The 17120-nt window shown below is 37.4% G+C and overlaps 1 long non-coding RNA gene across 4 annotated transcripts in view; it reads left to right on the top strand.

Moving 5' to 3' along the window:
* The window catches only part of LOC118002912, a 75855-nt gene that overhangs the window by 11114 nt on the left and 47621 nt on the right, over window positions 1-17120 (top strand). For 2 of the 4 annotated variants that reach the window (XR_004677221.1, XR_004677220.1), the window contains exons 2-3: window positions 1259-1345; window positions 6439-6627. The exons of 1 other annotated variant lie outside the window; for it this stretch is intronic. This is a non-coding gene — a long non-coding RNA (uncharacterized LOC118002912). The remainder of the gene's footprint in view (window positions 1-1258; window positions 1346-6438; window positions 6628-17120) is intronic. One more of the 4 variants, XR_004677219.1, reaches the window with a different exon arrangement.

Raw genomic sequence — 17120 nt, 5'->3', positions numbered from 1 at the left:
GTGAATATATCAAGCAATAATGATTTTTAATTTTTATTATTTTAATTGAGAAGTAAAATAAGAACAATAAATTATCTTCAACTATATCTGTTTCAGGCATTAGAAGAGATTTTGAAGAATATGGGTGTTGCTGCTGTTGAACTGTTGTTTAAACATTATTTCTCACACTGTGCCTAATGGATTTAATTATGGTTCACACACTTGTTTCTTTATCATCTCTTCAGATGGAGAGCTATATAGATACATTGTAAACTACTACAAGAACATGTTATTAGGCTGTCTCTGCTGATGAAGGAATTTTCAAATTAAGTTGTAAAAGTCCCTTGCAAATGAACTCCATTAAGCATTGGCTTTCTCTTGTAGTTCACTAATCATAGTTACCCACCTACATCAAGTACAAAAGCAAGACAACATATCCAAATAAAAAGACCTTATTGTGACTGGACCCAAAGGTTGGCAATGGTGATTAGTCTAAAATCCATTTAACATGGAAAAGAGCCCATCAAAAATATTTCTTTAACTCTTTTGTAGTCCATAGTTGCCCTAGGAAGCTCATACTTTAGTTGAGGACAATAAATTATCACAAATAAAATTTAAAACTAATAAGAGCCAAACTCTGACTTTAAGTACATTAGTAGTTTTAGGGAACTGGATTGGAGAAAGATCTGCAATCAGGTTTGAAGAATAGGTGGTTTAATATGAGGAAATAATATGAGCAAGGATGGGGTATAAGTGGGCTGACTGTGGTTTACAAGAGAGAGCTTTAGAAAAACTAGCCTATTTAGAGATGTAGTTTCCTATTTGGAAGTAATGGATAATAGGCTGGAAAACTAATCAGATTACAGTGGGCCTTAAATGACATGAAGTGCAGATTGACCTTGACACAATAGGCAGTCATAAGATTTTTTAAAAATTATTTTTTATTTGTAATACGTGGCTTCCAGACAAAATGTAAAAGGTATAAAAAGGCATTACATGAAAAATAATTGTCCTTTTTAATAAAGCTTAACAATCTGACTGAAATATCTGTATGAAGAACAAAGATGCAAGAATAGCTGAGAAAGTCCTGTTTAAGAAAATAAGAAGGAAGAAGAGGAGGAGGAGGAGGAAAGCAACTTGCCTTACCAGATATCAAAACTTACTATGAATTTATAGTAATTAAGACAGTTTGTTGTTAACACAAGAATAGAAAATAAGAGAGCCCAGAAACAGTCTGTACATATTTGAACACTTGACTTATGACAAAATGGTATTGCAGATGGGGGAAACAGTGCTGGGACAACTGGTTATCTATATGGAAAAGAATGGATCCCTTCCTCATGCCATATAAAATCAACTTTAAAAGGTAAAATTATTTTTTTAAATTTTATTTTATTATGTTAGTCACCATACAATACATCATTAGTTTTTGATGCAGTGATCCACGATTCATTGTTTTCATATAACACCCAGTAAAGGTAAAATTATAAACTTTTGAAGAAAATATGGGACCTTTGTGACCTTAGGGGGAAGAATCTCTTATACAAACAACCCTAATCATAAAAGAGAAGATTGATAAATTTGGCTGCATTAAAATTAAGAATGTCTCTTCAGTAGAAGACATATAGAAAATGAGATAAACCATAAACTGAGAGAACATATTGCAGCACCTATAATTAGTTATTTGGAATAATGCAAGAACAACTTACAAATAAATAAGGAAAAAAAGGGTGACCTAATTGAAAATTGGGCAATACAAACAAAACAGGTATTTCACAGGAGAGAAAATATGAATGTCCAATAAACAAAAGAAGCTCAATCCCAGTAGTAATCAAGAAAATACAAATCAAAACCAATGAGATGCCACTGTGTATGCACTGGGTTGTAAAAATTAAGTCTTACAAAAAGTGTTGAAAGGCATGTGTCTTAGACATTGCTGGTAAAGTGGTAAACAACCACTCTGGAGAACACATTGTTATAATATTACAGTCACATAACTTACTACTCTACTCTGGGTGTTTCCTAGTATTTCTTGCACATGTGCACCAGAATACACGTATGAGAATGTTCATAGCAGTGCTATTCAGAGTAGCAAAAATCTGCAAATAACCCAAATGTCCAGAAACAAAAGAGTGGATAAATTCCTTGTAGTATAGTCACACAGTAGAATATTATGCAGGAGTGATAATGAACTGCAGCTCTTTATAAAAATGGATAATCTTAGAAACATAATGTGTGAAAATGGCAAGTTATGGAAGACTATAGTATACCATTTTATAAAGTTCAAAAAACCTCAAGTAATATATGATAATAGTCATATGTACATGTGATTAAATTTTCCTAAAAACCTGTGGGTAACTGTTACTTCTAGGGTGTCAGTGGGGGATGAGGCAGGAAAGGAACACAAAGATAGCTACAGTTTTGGTAAACTAGTTTTTTTTTGTTTTTTTAAGTTGGGAGGGTGAGTGGATGAGAGCGGTCATAGATATTTTTTTAATTCTTAGCTCACTTGTACTTTTTTTTTTTTTAGAGAAAGAGAGAGAGAAAAGGGGAGAGTGAGAGAATCTCAAGCAGGCTCCATGCCCAGTATGGAGCCCGACACAGGGCTTGATCTCATGACCCTGAGATCATGACCTGAGCTGAAATCAAGAGTCAGACGCTTAACCAACTGAGCCACCCATGTGCCCCACTTGTACAAATTCTTTGTATGAAATATAACCTTAAAAATTATAATTTGGAGAAAAAAATATATTTTCTCCTTCTACTCACTCAACCACCCATTTTCCTTCCACAGAGACTTAAATAAATTGTAGAGCAGCCATACGATAGAGTACAAAGCAGCTATTATAAAAGAACAAAGCAACACTATATATTCTGAATGGGATGACGACTGGATTATATTGTTAAAAGAAGTGTTAAAAGAAATCTCTAAAAAATATGAAGTTCTTCCTGATTTACCCTACATAAACCACTTTTTGACCTTTCATCCTGAGAAGGATTTAATTGATAAGTCTTCTATGAGATTATAAAAATGTTGGTCTGCTAATGTGCCCTATGTAGCAATGCCAAAAATACCCTCCTAACTGGGTATTCTAAGAGAAAATATTTTTAAGGCAGAAAGTAGATTTCACAGGATTTATTCTTTAGATACCTGTAATTAAATTTAGTTAAAACATTATAAACCTTTTCTCCTACCCAGTTACATTATGATATGAATTTTTTCATATGCATTATATCTGCAGTTATGAATTGTTGATTTTTCTGAAGTTGTCCCATCAATTATTGACATGCCCATATTTTTACTTGGTTTTAGTAAAATCTGCCGGCAACTTAAAATAAAATTGTCCCATCCCTTCTCTTCTTTCCTCAGTCCCTCCCCCCCCCATCCCTTCTTTCTTCTGTACTTCTTGCCCTCATTACTCTCCTTGCAGTTGCCCTTTTTGCCAAAATGAAGCCCGGGGCTAGTTGTGTGCAGACAATATTGTTTGTAGTGTTATGTGTGTGGCTCTGCTGTCCTATTTTCCTGCACCTCGGATGGAGTTGTCCCTCTTGCCAGTATGAACTAATTACTTCTTGAAGTCCCTGAGTCTTTGAACATCTGTTGTCCTTTACGTCATCTAAGGGACTCAGAAAAGATCCACTTGAAGTTTTTTTCTCTAATACCACAGGGATTTTCTAAAATTTGTGTTATTTCCTGTGGCCCAGAGATTGTTTCATTTTCCTACAAGAGGAGGAAAAAAAGGGATCTAAATGCTTCCTGTGATTGCATAAAGTTTATTTTAGGAACTAAAATCTGGACTTTTTCCCCCCACTATTACATCCTATTTTCCTTGCTCAAGATTTATAGGGAATGTTAGGTCATGTTTGCGCCTTTGTAGCAAAGAAGTGTTTTCTTCTACCGACTAGAAAGTTTTAAAGTAAATATTCTGTGACCCTTTAGTTCAGATTCCAGGCTCAATGTGTTTTTGGAAGAGGAAAAAACATGGCTCTGAACCTAGGTCCTTACTCCTTAATTAGCTTTCAGACTGTTGCTTGGAATACTTAACATTATTTAGTCTCCCTCCACACTAACCAATTTTTATACCTCGTGTGCGTAAAATCACTAACAAGGAAAAATATCAAAACATTTCATTAGTTTATGTCTTTTGTGATGAGAGAAAAGTTTTTACTGTCTTGAATTAGCGACTAATTGTTTTCTGTTGAATCACGGAGATTTCTATCCTTTCTGAGGAGGAATTTTTGTATAAACAAGATTTTTCTATCTGTCTAAGGCTTCCAGTTAATTACATTTTGCAAGGAATATCAAAAATGGAGATTCATTATAATCACTTCCTGTTAGTAGAGAATAAGACACAGGAGCTATTTAGTCAAGTTGCTTTTTTTATAAAATGAAGTACTGGAAAGAGAGAAAAATCTGCCATCTAAGCATTTCATCTGGAACCTGTATAATCCACTTTTATTTCTGAATGGTGGCTTTATTGCCATGCTCTTTAGAACACTTTAGTGTCCTGAGCTTTTAGAAACAAGTGTGGATGTGACTTGCTTGTACATTTTCTAAGAGCATATTTTCCAAATGCAGAATAGGTGCTGCCACTTCAGTTTTGGTTTCACTTCTCAATTCTGTTAATAAAAATCCCTGTTGCAAACTAATTTTCCTTGACAGTTCATAGCAACCTTAATATGTTATTATTTTCAGCAGTAATTGAAGGAGTTACCAATTCCCATGTAAATAAGAGCATTAGTTACCATCTTCAAAATTGGTTTGAGGAAGGAGGTGAGGGTTGATTTCCTGATGATATAAGAGAGCAAACTATAGGGGGAAATCTCCTTTGGTATAGTTAATTTATCTGTGCTGGAGGAAGCCTGGGTGGCTCAGTCGGTTAAGCGTTTGCCTTCGGCTCAAGTCATGATCCCAGGATCCTGGGATTTGAGTCCTGCATCGGGCTCCCTGCTCAGTGAAGGAGTCTGCTTCTCCCTCTCCCTCTGCCCCTTCTCCCTGCTTGTGCTTGTTCTCTCTGTCTCAAAAATAAATAAAATCTTTAAAAAAAATTATCTCTCCTGGAATGTGCCATACTAATACGAATTTTTTTCCCTCTATTATTTTCATATATTGGTAAGCCTAAGGTACGCATTTTTTTTTTCAGGTGGAAGAAACAGGTTTGGAAAGTTTAATAAACTTACCTATGTAAGACTGTCAAAGGAAAATATACCCAAAGAAACTCAGGAATCATGATAGGCTTTTATTAGCTGAAACAGTCCACAGTATTAAGTGGATGTCAACTGATGTAAGATTCTATTCATATTACCCTACGTTATCCATCAGAATTTCTTTGCTTTACTCACTGAAAACCTCGATATGAATTTGAAGGGAAATTTTAATTCAAACGCAATTATTCCAGATAAGTTAGAATAAATGTAAGTGGCATCCTTGTTGAGTTAAATATTAATGAAGAATGTCACTTTGACTCATTTTTTTTTTTTAAAGATTTTATTTATTAATTTGACAGAGACAGAGATAGTGAGAGCAGGAACACAAGCAGCGGGAGGGGGAGAGGGAGAAGCAGGCTTCCCCCTGAGGAGGGAGCCCGATGTGGGACTCGATCCCAGGACCCTGGGATCATGACCTGAGCCGAAGGCAGACGCTTAACGACTGAGCCACCCAGGCGCCCAGACTCATTTTTTTAATTCACTTACTCTTTCTCTCTTCTGAAAGATTTGTTTTATTTTATGGCTTTAAAGAAATATTGCTTTCTCCCAACTCCATTGCTCTGGCTTTTAAAAAATAATGATTGAGGGAAGCACTCAAGAGAGGTTGGCATCTGGGAGGAATAAGGATTGTGCCTCCGGTTTCCCCACCATGGACGGTGGTGGGGAGGAACTGTGCAGTGCTTGAAGTGATTAAATTTCCTGGGCCATCTGGTCATCAGGAAAAGGCTGTGTTTTCAATTTCACTGTGAATGAGGAGAAGCTTATTAAGGAAGGAGAGCATTTAGTCTAAGGAAAATAGAAATCATACTTATTTCTACCACTAAGAGCTTCAGCCTCCTTAATTGTAGAAAGAAGAGTCACTTGTGGGAAACTCTGACCATCTAATAATGCTGTTGTCTGAGTTACTGGGGGGACCTGAAGGATGGTCTGGGAAGGTGAGTGAACACACAAGGGTAGTCACTTAGAATGGAGTCACTCCAGTCCCCTAAAGTCTCTCCCCAGCCCCATACAGTCTTTATGGAAGGAAGAAAATGAGCAAAAGGGGTTAAATTTTTCTCAGGCCAAGGAAAGAACTCAGAGTTCCTTGTTCCTTAAAGTTTACTGCCAGAGTCTCTGATCCAGATATCTGTTGGAAAGCCATGAATCAAGTGTAATTGATTAACATCCATCCACTCTTCTATTTATTGAACCACCTCATGCTTTAAAAGTAAAAACCAAGTTCATGTTTTATTTACCACTTTTTAAATAAAGCACTAGGTTCAAGAGAGGCTGTAGAGGGAAAATCAAGAATAGGAAAAGAAATCAATGCACAAAGCGTATATCTGCACTAAACATTGAAATTGGAAGAGAGACAGCAATGGACAATGGTATGCAAAAAAATAAGAGCTTGGATGTGAGTCCACCTGTTGCCACGTGCTGCTGCCTCTGTCACCTTTGCAGGTAATTAATACAGTTCTCTGATGCTACCTGAATCAAACCTAGAAAGCTCAGATTCTGGGATGTGATTGGGATTGTGCAATCTGAAACTTTTTTTTTTTTTTAAAGATTTTATTTATTTATTTGACAGAGAGAGAGATAGCGAGAGCAGGAACACAAGCAGGGGGAGTGGGAGAGGGAGAAGCAGGCTTCCTGCCGAGCAGAGAGCCCGATGTGGGACTCGATCCCAGGACCCTGGGATCATGACCTGAGCCGAAGGCAGACGCTTAATGACTGAGCCACCCAGGCACCCTTAAAAGGAAAATAGAACCTGCAGTTCCACAGAAAAGTGCAATTTGTTTCATTCAAGATGTAGCTAACCACTGAGTATAGGAAGAAAGTTTCCTGACCTTTTAAGAGACTATTGCTCAGATGGTCTTTGGTTTTTTAAGACTGCTTGTCAAGGTGAAGATTTGTTTTGGTTTCCTTTGAAGCTGCCAATATGAAGAGAGAGAAGTGGGGTGAGGAGTGGATTGCAAAAGCTTGAAGGCTGAGAGCTTAGTCAACTTCCAGACCATAGACACGGAGGTCAGTGTGGCTGGACTGGAGCTGAGGAGAGGTGAGCTGGAAAGGTGCAAAGGGCCATGTGAAGGTGACTTTCTCTGCAGATGATAAGGAGCCACTGGAAAATGTTAGCAGGCAGCCCTGCCTGTCTCCTGATGCCTTGGCTCACAGTCTTCTCTTTGTTCCAGTCCCCATGGTCACAGAGTGCAGTGCTTCCATGTGCAGCTCTTGAGCCCCAAAGGCGTTTTCACTTTCCACATTCTCTTCCTTCAGCCCTCTGACTTTGTTCTCATTTACATCCACTCTGCATCTGAAATCTGAAACTCTCTGAACTCTGGGTGTAGTAACTTAACTGTCCTCCTGTTCTCATGTTCCCTTACCCTCTCTAAAGTTGCTTTTCTGGACTTCCAATACCTTTATTGGACTCTTGACTCAGTCCTTCCCCTCTCTCTGGACTTACCTCCTGGATTAGTTAGGATTCTCCAGAGAAACTGAACTAATAGGGTGTGAGTATGTATAGGTAGGTAGAAAGGTGGATGTAGCTATGTCTACTTATCTATTTATTGATTCAGAGATTACTTATGTATCTATTTATTATTGAAGTTATCAATTGAAATACAGTATTAGTTTGAGATGTACAATATAGTGACACTACAAAATACCATGGTAAGTATAGTTACCATCTGTCATCATACAAAGTTATTACAGTATTATTTACTATATTCCAAGCTACACTTTATATCCCCATGACTTACTTATTTTATTAACTGGAAGTTTGTACCTCTTAATCCCCTTTACCAATTTCCCTATCCTCTATCCCCTCTGGCAATCACTAGTTCTCTGTATTTAAGAATTTGTTTCTGTTTTGTTTAGCATAATACCCTTTAGGTCCATTCATGTTGTTTCAAATGGCAAGATGTCATTCTTTTTTTATGGCCACATAATATTTCATTGTGTATATATACTACATTTCTTTATCCATTCATCTATTGATGGATACTTCAGTTGCTTCCATATCTTGGCTATTGTAAATAATGCTGCTATGAACATAGGGGTGCATATATCTTTTTGGTTAGTGTTTTTATTTTCTTTGGTAAATACCTACAAGTGGAATTGCTGAATTGTATGGTATTTCTGTTTTTAATTTTTGAGGAACCTCATACTGTTTTCCGTGGTGGGTATACCAATTTACATTCTTACCATCATTACACAAGTGTTCCCTTTTCTTTGCATCCTTTGCCAACACTTGTTATTACTTGTGTTTTGATCCTAGAAATTGTGACAGTATGAAGTGATATCTCATTGTGGTTTTGATTAGCATTTCCCCAATGATTAGTCATATTGAGCATCTTTTCACATGTCTGTTGACCATCTCACCGTCATCTTTGGAAAAATGTTTAGTCAGGTCCTCTGACCATTTTAATCAGATTGTTTGTTTTTTGGTGTTGAGTTGTATGGGTTCTTTATATATTTTACATATTAACCCCATCAGATACGCCATTTGCAAATATCTTCTCCCATTCAGCAGATTGCCTTTTTGTTCTGTTGATGGTCTCCTTTGCTGTGCAAAAGCTTTTTAAATTTATGTAGTTCCAATAGTTTATTTTTGCTTTTGTTTTCCTTGTATGAAGAGATGGATCCAAAAAAATATTGCTAAGACCAGTGTCCCAAGAGTTTACTGCATATGTTTTCATTTACGAGTTTTATGGTTTCAGGTTTTACATTTAGGTCTTTAATCCATTTTGAGTTTATTTTTGTATATCATATAAGAAAATGGTTGATTTTCATTCTTTGGCATGTAGCTATTATTTCCCCAACACCATTTATTGAAGAAAACTCTCTTTTTCCCATTGTATGTTCTTTTCTCCTTTGTCAGGTTAATTGACCATATGAGCATGAATTTATTTCTGGGCTGTCTGTTCTGTTCCATTGATCTATGTATCAGTTTTTATGCCAGTACCATACTGATTTGGTTACTACAGCTTTGTAGTATAATTTGAAATCTGGGAGTGTGATACCTCCGGCTTTGTTCTTCTTTTTCAAAGTTGCTTTGACTATTTGGGGTCTTTTATGGTTCCATACCAATTTTAGGATTATTTGTTCTATTCTTTGAAAAAGCTCTTGATACTTTGATATGGATTTTATTGAATCTGTAGATTGCTTTGGGTAATGGACATTTTAACAATATTAATTCTTCCAATCCATGAGTGTGGTATATCTTTCCATTTATTTATGTCATCTTCAATTTCTTTCATCAGTGTCTTTTAGTTTTCAGAGTACAGGTTTTTCACCTCCTGGGTTAAATTTATTTCTAGGTATTTTATTCTTTTTTTATATAATTGTAAATGGGATCATTTTCTTGATTTCTGTTTACTAGTTTATTAGTGTATAGAAACAGATTTCTGTATATAAGTTTTGTATCCTCCAACTTTACTGAATTCATTTATTCTAACTTTGTTGTTGTTGTTGGAGCCTTAATGGTTTTCTATATATAGTATCATGTCATCTGCAAATAGTGACAGTTTTACTTCTTCGTTACCAATTCAGATGTCCTTGCCTTCTCTTCCCTCCTCCCCCCTCCCCTCCCATTCCTTTCTCTTTTCTTTATTTTCTTTCCTTGTCTGATTGCTGTGGTTATGACTTCGAGTATTATGTTGCATAAAAGTGGTGAGAGTGGATATCCTTGCCTTGTTTCTGATCTTAGAGGAAAAGCTTTCAGCTTTTCACCATTGAAGATGAAGTTAGCTATGGGTTTGACATATATGGCCTTTACTATGTTGAGTTGTGTTCTCTCTGTACCAACATTGTTTAGAGGTTTTTTTTCTTATCATGAATGAATGTTGGATTTTGTCAAGTGCTTTTTCTGCATCTCTTGAGATGATTGTATGATTTTATCCTTCATTTTGTTAATGTGGTATATCATGTTGATTGATTTTCATGGAGAGAGATATATTTTAAGGAATTGGCTCACACAGTTATGGAGGCAGGTGAATCCAAAATCTGTAGGGTAGGTTGGCAGGATGCAGATTCATGGAAGATCTGATGTTGTGATTCAAGTCAAAAGACTGTCAGGCTGGAGACCAGGAAAGAGCTGATGTGATTCAAGTCCAAAAGCTATTTGTTGCCAGGATTCCTTTCTTGCTTAGGGAGGTCAGTCTTTTCTTGTATTCATGTCTTTAATCAATTGAGAGGCCTACCCACATTATGGAGGACAGTCTGCTTTACTCAAAATTTATTTATTTATTTATTTATTTTATATTTTTTAATGAGTTGTAAGGCAGTGATTCCTCATATCTTAACATTACAGCTCTCCTTTATTTTTTTTTTTCAAATTTTTATTTAAATTCTAGTTAACATGTAGTGTAATATGTTTTCAGGAGTAGAATTTAGTGATTCATCACTTACATTTAATACCCAGTGCTCATCCCGATCAAAATTCCAATGACATTTTTCAAAGTGCTGGAACAAACAATCCTAAAATTTGTATGGAATCAGAAAAGACCCCGAATCGCCAAGGAGATGTTGAAAAAGAAAAACAAAGCTGGGGGCATCACTTTGCCCGATTTCAAGCTATATTACAAAAGCCGTGATCACCAAGACAGCATGGTACTGGCACAAAAACAGACATACAGACCAATGGAACAGAATAGAGAACCCAGATATGGACCCTCAACTCTATGGTCAAATAATCTTTGACAAAGCAGGAAAAAACATGCAATGGAAAAAAGACAGTCTCTTCAATAAATCATGCTGGGAAAATTGGACAGCCACATGCAGAAGAATGAAACTCGACCATTCTCTAACACCATTCACAAAGATAAACTCATAAGTGGATGAAAGACCTCAATGTGAGACAGGAATCCATCAAAATCCTAGAGGAGAACATAGGCAGTAACCTCTTTGACATCGGCCACAGCAACTTCTTTCAAGATACATCTCCAAAAGCTAGTGAAACAAAAGCAAAAATGAACTTTTGGGACTTCATCAAGATAAAAAGCTTCTGCACAGCAAAGGAAACAGTCAACAAAACAAAACAAAGAGGCAGCCCACAGAATGGGAGAAGATATTTGCAAATGACACTACAGATACAGGGCTGGTATCCAAAATCTATAAAGAACTTCTCAAACTCAACACCCAAAAAACAAATAATCAAGTCAAAAAGTGGGCAGAAGAGATGAACAGACACTTCTCTGAAGAAGACATACAAATGGCTAACAGACACATGAAAAAATGTTCATCATCATTAGCCATCAGGGCAATCCAAATCAAAACCACACTGAGATACCACCTTACACCAGTTAGAATGGCCAAAATGGACAGGGAAAGAAACAACAAATGTTGGAGAGGTTGTGGAGAAAGGGGAACCAACCCTTTAAAAACCCTCTCACAGAAACATCCAGAATGATGTTTATCTAAATATCTGGGTGCCACAGCCCAACCAAGTTAAAACATAAAAGTAACCATCACACCTTCCTGTCTTCTCTAACCATGAATGTGTCTGTTGGCTTCTCCCTTACTCCCTTACCTTGTTGTGTAACTATCACACCTGCTTTGTTAATGGTAAAGTTTGTATCACTCCTGCAATCTGCTTCCTCTACTCCTGAAACTGTTCAGCAACACTGAAGAAAACCACACACCTGGATATAATGGCACTACAAGATAGTGGTCTCCAGCTTTAGGGAGGTCCTCAGGGCTGCTTGGGTGTGTGTCCCTGGCCAATTCCCTCTCCATTCCCACAGAGACTCTTTTAGACCTCTACAGTTCTAGAGACTCCCTTACACATCCCTGTCTCTTTCTCTCTCAGCAGATGAACTTACCTATTACTGTGTAGTGAAAATTGTGGGTTTTAAACATGAACCACCTCAACTTGCTGCTCTTCCTCCCTGTCTGAACCATCTGAATAATCTTGGCCTGCCCACATATGAGAATGTTGGAAGCAGATTAGGGGCCAACAAGCATATACATTTTGTCTTCAGAATTCATCCAGGGTGACTGTGCCTCTAACCCCCTACCCAGGACTCTTTGAAGGTCATGACCACCTGCTTTCTGATTTCACCTGCCCCCTCCATGGTAGTCCATTCCATCTTTCAACTTGCCTCACCTACTAAATGCCCACTTTGAACTCCTCTCTCTGATGTAACAACTCAGGGTGGTGAATCCAAATAGGATTTAGAAATGGTAGGACATGGTATCTGGATGTGGTTGGACAGATGGTACCAGTCATGGAGACATGGCAATAGGAAGAGGAACAGGGTGTTTTAGAAGGAAGATGATAAATGAGTTTGGCCACAGTAAGTCTCAGGTGCCTATGGAACATGTATAACCACTATGACCTCATAAAGGGTTTTTATTAGGCCTGACTTATTCCCTCCCTCCAGGCCATGTGAGTTCATTTTTTATCTTATAGTTCACTAAAATAAAAGGAACGATGTTGATCACCTAAGCCTAGTTGTTTAAACAAGAGGGGATTTATTATGTGTAACTGAAAAGACCCTTGTTACAGCAGGAATACCTTGCATACATCAAAGAGAGGTCCCAGCGCATGCCAGCATCAGCAGTCTGTCAGTCTCTGTACTGTAATCTTTTGCGATCTTTGCCTAACTGTGGATTGTCTGAAGTTCATCCCAGACCCTGGTGAGCTTATAGGGAGTAACTCTAAAGTTATCCACCACCAGTTTTATTGTTTGGGTCAAGTGTGTAGTCTCTGCAGAATTATTAAATCAGGCTCCTCAAAAAGACCTCTGTCTGTTTATTCATCAGTTCCTCTAAGCATGTCATATAATTGCCATCAAGGGGGGAGGGTGATGAGGACAGTCCTAATTGCACTGCAGGCGTTTGGGAGGGTCTGGAATTGTCAGCTGCTATTTGCAGCATTGGTTGGCGTTAGAAACAGGCATGAAAGAAAACACATGCTGAGACATCTCTTGAATCTATCTCTAGACTGAGAACCTGGCTCATTCCCACATAAAGACCCACTTTTTTTTTTTTTTTTTAAGACCCACTTTTAAAAGGCTATTTTGTGTTCATGATGGCAAATGCCAAGGGTGTGTGTGTGTGCGAGTATGTGTGTTTGTGCATGTGTGCACTTGAATGTTGAGCCTTTGAAACAAGCCTTGTAGACCTCTATACCATTAGAGTGTTAGTATCAGGAAGGCAGTTCTGTGTCTGGCTGGAATCTCAGAAAGGAGGCTGGGCTGCAGACAGAGTTTTGGGAGTCATTATATGCCAGTGGAAGTTGAAACATTTTGTTCTTTCTTAGATATCTTTTACATCCTTCAACTCCCAGATTCCTTAATTCCAGCATTAGAAATTTATATTCTCCTTAACTATACAAAAAATCAGCAGACGTGTAACTCTTTAAAATAAAGATTGTGATTTTTTTTTTCCCCTGTCATCACACAGTTGTAAACACCGCTGGTGTAGGGTCTAAATAATCGTGTTAGTAGAAAAATAAAGGGAGAAAACATTGTAAAATTTTAAAAGAAGAACATTCAAAACTATTTTTATTAATTTCAGAAAGATTGGAGAGTGAAGACAGATCCTCTTAATGTCTTACAAGAATGAAATCCTTGAAGGGTTTATAATCACCGAAAAGGTATCAATAGAATGTATAGAAAAATGGACAAATCAGTTGTTCTACTTCTTAAATACTGAAGCACATCTAACGGTGCACTCAAGTACAGAATTACAGAGGAGCGGATGAATGAATGAATGAAAGAACGAACGAATGAGTCAGTAAATTCTCCTTGGGAGTAAGTTAAGCTCATTGGGATATCCCTTATCTTCCTCGACCTACTTACAAGTCAATGGATGATGTGCCTTTAGTACCTGAGGGTCTCCCACTACTCCTAAACCAAAAGTAAAAAAGGATAGATTCAATGTCCCTATTAATTTATTAATTAACTTTGCATTATTTCATCAGGTGCCGCCAAGAAATTGCTGTCAGTCGGTCACTTTTCTTTTTCTTCTTCTCTAATGTACAGAGCGGCTCCAAGTAATACATGCTTTTCGTTCATTTCTCTGTGTCAAATCTGCAGGAAAGGTGGCGTCCCAGGGCCAGGGGACCAGTCTTCCAAGATTGGTGGCGGTAGATCTTACACTGATGAAACCAAACATGTTTTGCTGAGAATATTGATAAAACCATTCATTTTTACTGAGGGCTGTTCACACTGATAGATGGTCAAAAACAAGAAGCAAAATAAATATGGATGATCCTGGTATTACTGCCTCTGACACTTTTCTTATTACTTTAATATTTTTCTATACAGTCTACATGTGTGGATGAGTGCCAGACTGCATTTAATTTTCCTGTGCCTCCTGGAATTGTGGTTGTGAGTTTTATGTACTAATTCCTAAAGGAAAAGATATTTTTCTATATGAAGATGTGGGGCTTCACCTTGACAATATGATTGCTGCTTTCTAAATCTGTTAAACTTTAACAGATGTGTGTCTAATGAGATAAGCAGATTAATTGAAATATAGAATTATTAAAATCTTCCTAAAACAAAATTTTTATAATTCCCTGCCTTAATAAATTATATTCAGTATAGTCTATTTACCTTCCTTTGATTAATCTGGATTTTGTCATGCTTCAGGCTATAAATAATCATTTCTGCTTCTACTGTAATATGTATGCATATATAGAAGGAGAAAGCAAGTCCCCTCTCTTTATTTCTAGGATGTAGCCTCAGAATTGCATTTAAAACAACAACTAAAATCCTTTCCGTCCATTTGTTTTCTTTGGGTTGCCTCTTTAACCCACAAGCTAACTGAGTACTGCCCCAAATTCAGTTTCATTGGGAATTTAGTTATTTGAGGTTTTAAAATCACTCTTAATCCTTTTTTTCCAACTTCAATTGGAAGTCATACATTTTTATAAGGTATGTTTAAGTTGCTGACTAAGTCAAACAAATGAATGTCTCCTGAGTTTTATAGAAAGCAAGCATTTTAAAACAAAATCCTAAGTTAGATGACCTGAGATGGGAATTTATCTGCTGGTTGAATGCTATAACCATCCCCAGCCTTTCTCCTAACTCTTCATTCATTGTTCAGGCAATGAATATTTATTGAGTATTTACAACTTGTCAGACAGTGTAAAATGCTGGGGAACACAGAGATGACAAGTCACAATCTTGCCTTCATTGTACTTAAAGCCTAGTGGGGCATTAGACAGGGATTCTCTCTTCTGCATCACTGGCTGATAGAATACAATCAAGGCTAGATTTCAAGTTAATTGTTCTCAGTCAATAAAAAAAACAAAATTTTAGCATCCTTCTTGAAAAATTAAAGCTTTCTCCCAGCAAAAGTTTGCAAGAGGCTTCAACAAACAATAGTACTACATCAATGGTTTTCAAACTCTAGCGTGCCTGGAATTACTGGAGGGCTTATTAAAACACAGATTGCTGGGCCCTGGACCAGAGATTCTGATTCAGTAGGTCTGGGGTTGGAGATGGGGGTGGATGGGGGGATTTGCATTTCTAAGAAGTCCCCAGGTGATACACAGGCTGCTGCTTTGGGGACTACACTTTGAGAAGCACTGGTCAGAAGTATTTTGTTTCTCAAAAGACCCTCCCTCTGGCAATGACGATGATGATGATGTTGATGTTAATAATAATAGCCCACACATAGTGAGCTCTTGTGGAGTGACAGGGATCTTGCCCTTGACATCCATCATTACATTCAGTTCTCACAACAACTTAATGAAATAGTTGTGATTACTATCCTCATTCTACAAGTTAAGGAAATAAATATTTGGAGAGGTTAATTGATTTGCTCAATGTCGCAGAGCTAGTCAGGGACAAAAGCTAGGATGTGAATTTAAATCTTTTTGATACATGTCTGTGGTTTCAACCACAGGGCTCTTCTGCTTTCCTATGATGCCCAGCACATCTGGGTAATCACAGTCTTCTTGGGAGACACCTGTGGGCATCTGTTGGACCTATATCCATATGCACCCACACCTAGGGATTCTGAATAGATGACTTTTTAGGTTCTCAAAGGCATCAGGAGATAGCAGAACTTCCTTTAGTAATCTATTCTAGTGGCTAATAAGTTTTTTGTGATGGGAAAAAATTTTTAATTGGATAAAATCCTTCTTTTTTACCAATTTTTAAAAGCCATTCAACCATCGAGAATTAGATAACCATAGCACAGTACACCTAGTTGAGTTGACCCTATCTTTAGATGAAATAGGATTTGACAGTGAGGGTTGGAACTGGGTCTGCCGCTTTATCTAGAAGGTCATATACCCCCTTTCCAATCCTCATCCACTTGCAATCCATTTAAAAGGTGTCTGTGAAATTAATTTGAGCTTTTTTGACCTGAGTTAAAGTACTTTTTGCATATCTCCTGACATAAAAATAGTAATGATTCACTATATTAATTAAGAGTTCTGTCAGGAAGACTCAGTGATCTTACCCACAAGGTGAGGAAAATCAGAGAATGTGCTGGTGGCTCATCAGCATCCTGGGAAGGGCCATCTTGCTTCCTGGTTAGACATTTTCATTGGGGAATTGATCCCATCTCCTGACCTTACAGCAGATTCTTCTTCCACCTACAGAGGATGCGGAGTCCTTTCAGATGGATTATTATTGTAATAATATAATATTATTATTATAAAATAAAACACATCTACAGAAGGCAACACAAAGCAATTATTATATGGCAATGAGTTATTCTGAGTGAACATTCTTGAAACTGCTAAGTCAAGAAATAGAAGTTTGTCACCCGCCATGATGGCTAATTTTATGTGTCAACTTGACTGGGCTAAGGGATGTCCAGATAGCTGGTAAAACAGTACTCCTGGCTATATCTGTGAGGGTGCCTCTGGAAGAGATTAATAGTTGAATCAGGCTAGGGATTCCCAGGCCTTCAGACTTGGACTGGATTATACCATTGTGTTTCCTGGTTCTCCAGCTTGCACATGGCAGATTATGGGACTTCTTGGCCTCCAC

This window comes from Mirounga leonina, unplaced genomic scaffold (assembly GCF_011800145.1).
Source record: "Mirounga leonina isolate KUSES-001 unplaced genomic scaffold, KU_Mleo_1.0 Mir_86, whole genome shotgun sequence".
NCBI lineage: Eukaryota > Metazoa > Chordata > Mammalia > Carnivora > Phocidae > Mirounga > Mirounga leonina.
This window is presented reverse-complemented; position numbering and strand designations above follow the sequence as displayed.